The sequence below is a fragment of the Leuresthes tenuis genome, unplaced genomic scaffold (genome assembly GCF_036924035.1).
Source record: "Leuresthes tenuis unplaced genomic scaffold, fLeuTen1.0.hap1 SCAF_194, whole genome shotgun sequence".
Taxonomy (NCBI): domain Eukaryota; kingdom Metazoa; phylum Chordata; class Actinopteri; order Atheriniformes; family Atherinopsidae; genus Leuresthes; species Leuresthes tenuis.
The window spans coordinates 43754-49753 of record NW_027325548.1 but is presented as its reverse complement, the minus strand read 5'-3'; the positions used below and the strand labels follow the sequence as shown (position 1 = coordinate 49753).

General features: G+C 40.3%; 1 non-coding gene across 1 annotated transcript; it reads left to right on the top strand.

The window, feature by feature from the left end:
- The first annotated feature begins 2297 nt into the window (after nucleotides 1-2297).
- LOC140287978 (U5 spliceosomal RNA) lies at nucleotides 2298-2417 on the top strand. The gene has a single exon (XR_011911914.1). It is a non-coding gene; the product is annotated as a U5 spliceosomal RNA (small nuclear RNA).
- Nucleotides 2418-6000: the final 3583 nt, after the last annotated feature.

Below are 6000 nucleotides of genomic sequence, written 5' to 3'. Positions count from 1 at the left end.
ACTTCCGCTTTTAGTGTTCTATGAGGCATTCACATATTTTCTTTCACCGTATTTTATAGATTATGGTTGGAAATTCTCACCCACTCTCATCCGAAGACCTCTCCTCCCGCTTTTGTTAATATATAGTCGGGCATTCGAACCTTTTCTTACCCGCTTTTTACAAATTATGGTCGAACATTCACACCTACTTGCAGCTGAATACTTCCGCTCCACCTTTTAGGTATGTATGGTTGGCATTTGCACTTCTTTTTATACTGATTGCTGAAGATTAAGTTGTTCTTTCTCAAACTACAATTTTTTTTTAATTGTTGAAACTTGATTTGAAGTGGATAAATAAGGAGGACAAACAGTTTTAAGTCAGGCTGATAGAAGGAATTAATTTTATAGCAAAATCTGTATTTCGTCATATGTCGAGAGATGCTTATTGCTGAAGAAGTTCTTTCTCATTCTACAAAGTACAACGTTGTTTATCGTTGAAACTTGATTAGACATGAATAAATATGAAGGACAAAGCAGTCTTAACTTGGTTTGAGTTAATGAATTCGTTTTATAGGAGAATCCGAATTCGTGCATAACTCATAAAATAGAGCTTATTTTCGGATTCCTGAAGAATGAGTCTGGTTCTTTCTCATAATACAAAGTTTGTTGTTTATTGTTGAAACTTCATCAGAAGTGAAGAAATAAATGAATGCCTATCAACAAATGTGGGATCTAAACTCTACTGCTTCCTCTAAAATAATTTCCTTTCTCAATTTAGAAATGTGTGTGTGTAAGTCACAACACCCGTGACAATAAAACGGCTTTCTTTTCTCTACACTCTGCACTATGAGCACACACACCAAATCAGAAAGGCTTTTTTCTCTCTTTTCTACATTATGGACTGTGGGGACACAAAACCGCTCTCTCTCTTTTTTTTTTTTTATCGTCTGCCAGGGCGTTGTCTCACGTATTAGATTATGCTTAAGATACGAATGGGTTTATCAGTCACATCAGAATCCATACATACTGATCCTCCCGTAATAAAATGGTCGGATCTTATCAAACACACTTTGTTTCTTGTGACAATCAAGTCAGCGAAACAGCGTATACACGTCAAGACACTGAATCAAGTTTGCCACAAGAACTCATAAGTTTGGCAGTATTGCTCTGCCGTCAGCAATCATACACCCATTTTATTTTCGTGAGACATGTGCAAGCACCTGTTCATCTACTGTTCTATCACTATGAATTAGTGATCTATTATCAATAAGGATACTTCTACAACTACTATCAAAGTATGTCCGGACTTCTTATGTTGTCAGTTGCTATATATGAATAAGTGGGTAGCTACTGACAAGCATTAAGCATGTCACACAGCCCAAACATATAACATTTCAGGACACACCACACAGTTAACAACCACAGTGAAGCGTGTCAAAGCCCAAACATGTAACATTCAACAGGACACTTACACAACACATTCAAATCAAACAGTCAGACAACATACAAGAACATATACCCCAGCCGGCATTGCTCCCTGCCTATTTTCGTACAGCACACTATGTGTGCGCACACCTTTATTCACAAACTCTTCAACTTATACTCTTTTACCGAAGCTGCTACAGCTCGATTGGCCAAATACCCTTTGATCCTATTTCGGTGAATTTGACATCTGCCTTACATATAACAGATTAGCGGTTTAGCAGTTTTAATTTAGTTTGAGTGAAGGAATTCATTTTATAGCAAAATCCGAAATCGTGAAGAACTCATGAAAGTAAGCTTATTCTCGGATTCCTGAAACTTTAGATTTGCTCTTTCTTTTACTGCAAAGTACAACGTTGTTTTTTTTGTTTAAATCTTTCTAGACATGGTAAATATTAAGGACAAAGCAGTTTTCACATAGTTTGAGTGAAGGAATTCATTTTATAGATAAAATCCCAAGAGTCTGCTGAGAAAAGAGAGTGAATGCGAAGTAGACTTTAACACGGCTATGGGAGCGAGCCGAGTGTGGGCTAACCGGGAGAATTGCTTGAAAGAAACGCGACACCGAATGAGCGATCAGAACAAAGCCTCAATACGGGATTCTCGTGGTGTTTTTGTTGCTGCCTTGTCTTTTGCACAGAGTAAAAGACAAGGCAGCCATCGAATAGGGCCCGATTGTTCCTACTTGGTCAGCCGAGGAGCAAGGGGGGGGGGGGGGGGGGGGGGGGGGGGGGGGGGGGGGGGGGGGGCAGGCGTCTCAACCAAGCAAAGCTCACCATGGGGAAGGTGGCTATGCCAACTAGCCTGATGCCCTGCTCCCGCAGTGACGGATAATCGTACTCTGGTTTCTCTTCATAACTCTTTCTCATAAGTCTTTCGCCTTTTACTAAAGATTTCTGTGGAGAGCAGCACTAATGAGTTGTTTCTATTTTTGGCAGGCTTTACCTTTGCGGGTGAAGCCCTTTCTGTCTGTGCAAAAGAAATCTTCTTACTGTGCAGAGTGACTTCTCTGAGTAGAGTCGCCTTACTTGTTGCGACTGTGCCGATGTTCGAAGCTGGAGTGCAAAGTTGTTGCTTGAATGGTGCTTGCTGGAGCGTGCGGGAGTGCAAAGTTATACCATTTAAAAGGGCTGAAGAGTGCTCAGTGCAGCGGGTGGGCGACACTCTGGCCACCTTGAAAACCGAGGTTACATCCACTACCAGGGGCAGCCCAAGTTCTGCCGCAAGTGTGGTGAGCATGGACACCTGGTTGAGGCTTGTACCAAGGTGTTATGTGGGAAGAGCAGAGAAATTGGGCAAACTTTTGGAGAGTGTCCAAATGGCAGGAAATGTAATCTCTGTGGAGAATTAAATCACCTCTTCAGAGATTGCCCTAAATCTTTTGCCAACAAATTAAAGACGGTAAAGCCACAGTCAAGCCAACAAAGAGAAGGACCAAAGGTGGCAGTTGGTGAACAAAGTGAAGAGGTTGACCCAATAAATTCAAACTTCCTGCCAAGAGCTTGGATTGGAAGTGAGGAGCAAAAAGGGGAGGGGCCTGTAGAGGCCTCACCACTCAGTGTTGAAGTCTGTGAGAATTCACAGGCAGAGGGTGGAGCTACGCTAAATGAGGAGGAAGAGCAGACAGGTGAGTCTAGTGAAGATACTCACCTCCCCGAAGGTCAACAGCCGAAGAGGACGGCATCTGAGCCTCTGATTCCCCAGTGGTATCAGAGAAGAGGGGAAGGGTTAGGTCCCTTTCAGACAGTTCTTCAGTGGAAGAACCTAGAGTCTTCCCCTCCGACTCACCAAATGAGGTCTCCTTTTTAACTTCAGCTCTGCAATCAACCCCCAGGGACTCAAAGTTAAATGCAACATTGCGTCAGAGGCCAACACCGAGAGTCCGAAAAGGAAATATAGATCACCCTACTCACTTTTCACCTAAAGAAATGAAGGAAGAGCTAGTTTCCCAAGAAATAACCTGTGTGTAATTTGTTTTGATAACTTAGAAAAACGAAAATGACATACCTACTTTCCTTTATGCTTTTAATGGTTCTCACCTTCTCAACACTAAATGTGAGAAGTGTGAAATCAAAGACAAGAGCCCAGAGTATTTTATCCTTCTTAGACTCCATAAAATCAGATGTGTTTTTAATACAAGAATGTGGACTACCTTTTTTAAAAAACCATAGACAATGGGAGGAAATGTGGCCCCATTTATCGATATGGAGTGGCTCAAATCAAAATAAAAATGATGGTGTGGCCATTCTAATTAAAAATCCGCATGTTCTGGTGAAAGGTAGCACAGTGGTGAGAGACGGACGGGCACTTTTAGCACACTTGAATTTTATGGGGCAAGACTTTAACCTCTTAAATATTTATGGTTTCAATGGAAAAAATGAAAGGTATGACCTTTTAGAAGATATACAGCTTTACATGCTAGGGCAAGTACCTTTAGTTGTAGGAGGGGATTTTAACTGTATCTTGAGCAGGAAAGATAGAAAAAGAGCAGGGGTAGATTTTAAAGTGGATAAGACTTCGATTTTACTTCAGGGCATATGCAGGGATTTTAAGCTTACTGACTGTTTTAAAACCATGCATCCCAGAGAGGAGAGCTTCACCTGGTTTAGTCATGATGGCACCAGAGCCTCTCGCATTGATTATTTCTTTACTAGAGATTGCCCACCCACTGATGTTAGATTAACCCCTGTTTTCTTTTCAGACCACCTTATGCTCTCCTGCACCCTTTCACCCCCTTCTGGTGTGACGGTAGGAAGTGGTCTGTGGAAACTCAACTGTTCCCTGTTGGAGGATGAAATCATAGTCAGTCAGTACAGGGAATGTTATAAAGAGTGGCAGACCCTTCAAGACCTCTACGAAACACATGCACAATGGTGGGAAATGGTGAAGGAAACGACCCAGACTTTTTTTAAACAGCAAGGTAAACGTAAAAAAAGGAAAGAGAATAGATGTATGATGGGACTACATAAACGCTTACAGCGCTACTTTAAACTAAATCAGTGTGGCATAGACTTTAAAGAAGAAATCAAAGATGTCAAAAAGGAAATGTCAGTTTTAGCAGAAATAAAGAGTAAAGGAATTTTTGTAAGAAGCAGGGAGCAGGAAATTGAGGAAGGTGAAAAAGAAAGAAAGTTATAAATAAAAAGGAGTGTATTCAAAATCTAAAAAGAGAAGATGGGTTTTTAACAAAATCCACACAAGAGATGATTGAAACTGTACATACCTTTTATAGTAACATGTACAAAGAGAAACCAGTGCACTTGGAAACATCGGCAGAAATCTTAAAATTCGTTGACAAAACCGTAAAAGAGAATGCACACTTGACACAGAATTTTACTGCTTTAGAGTTAAAAAAATGCCTAACAGGTTTTAAGAGAAGTCGAGCTCCGGGTTTAGACGGGCTTCCTGCAGAATTCTATCTGACCTATTGGGACCTTTTATCATCAGACATTTTAGATGTTTTTAAAGATTTTGAAAAACTCGACCGACTGCCTGATAGTTTTAGAGTGGGACACAAAACCGCTGTCTCTCTTTTTTTTTTTTATCGTGTGCCAGGGCATTGTCTCATGTATTAGATTATGCTTAAGATACGAATGGGTTTATCAGTCACATCAGAATCCATACATACTGATCCTCCCGTAATAAAATGGTCGGATCTTATCAAACACACTTTGTTTCTTGTGACAATCAAGTCAGCGAAACAGCGTATACACGTCAAGACACTGAATCAAGTTTGCCACAAGAACTCATAAGTTTGGCAGTATTGCTCTGCCGTCAGCAATCATACACCCATTTTATTTTCGTGAGACATGTGCAAGCACCTGTTCATCTACTGTTCTATCACTATGAATTAGTGATCTATTATCAATAAGGATACTTCTACAACTACTATCAAAGTATGTCCGGACTTCTTATGTTGTCAGTTGCTATATATGAATAAGTGGGTAGCTACTGACAAGCATTAAGCATGTCACACAGCCCAAACATATAACATTTCAGGACACACCACACAGTTAACAACCACAGTGAAGCGTGTCAAAGCCCAAACATGTAACATTCAACAGGACACTTACACAACACATTCAAATCAAACAGTCAGACAACATACAAGAACATATACCCCAGCCGGCATTGCTCCCTGCCTATTTTCGTACAGCACACTATGTGTGCGCACACCTTTATTCACAAACTCTTCAACTTATACTCTTTTACCGAAGCTGCTACAGCTCGATTGGCCGAATACCCTTTGATCCTATTTCGGTGAATTTGACATCTGCCTTACATATAACAGATTAGCGGTTTAGCAGTTTTAATTTAGTTTGAGTGAAGGAATTCATTTTATAGCAAAATCCGAAATCGTGAAGAACTCATGAAAGTAAGCTTATTCTCGGATTCCTGAAACTTTAGATTTGCTCTTTCTTTTACTGCAAAGTACAACGTTGTTTTTTTTGTTTAAATCTTTCTAGACATGGTAAATATTAAGGACAAAGCAGTTTTCACATAGTTTGAGTGAAGGAATTCATTTTATAGATAAAATCC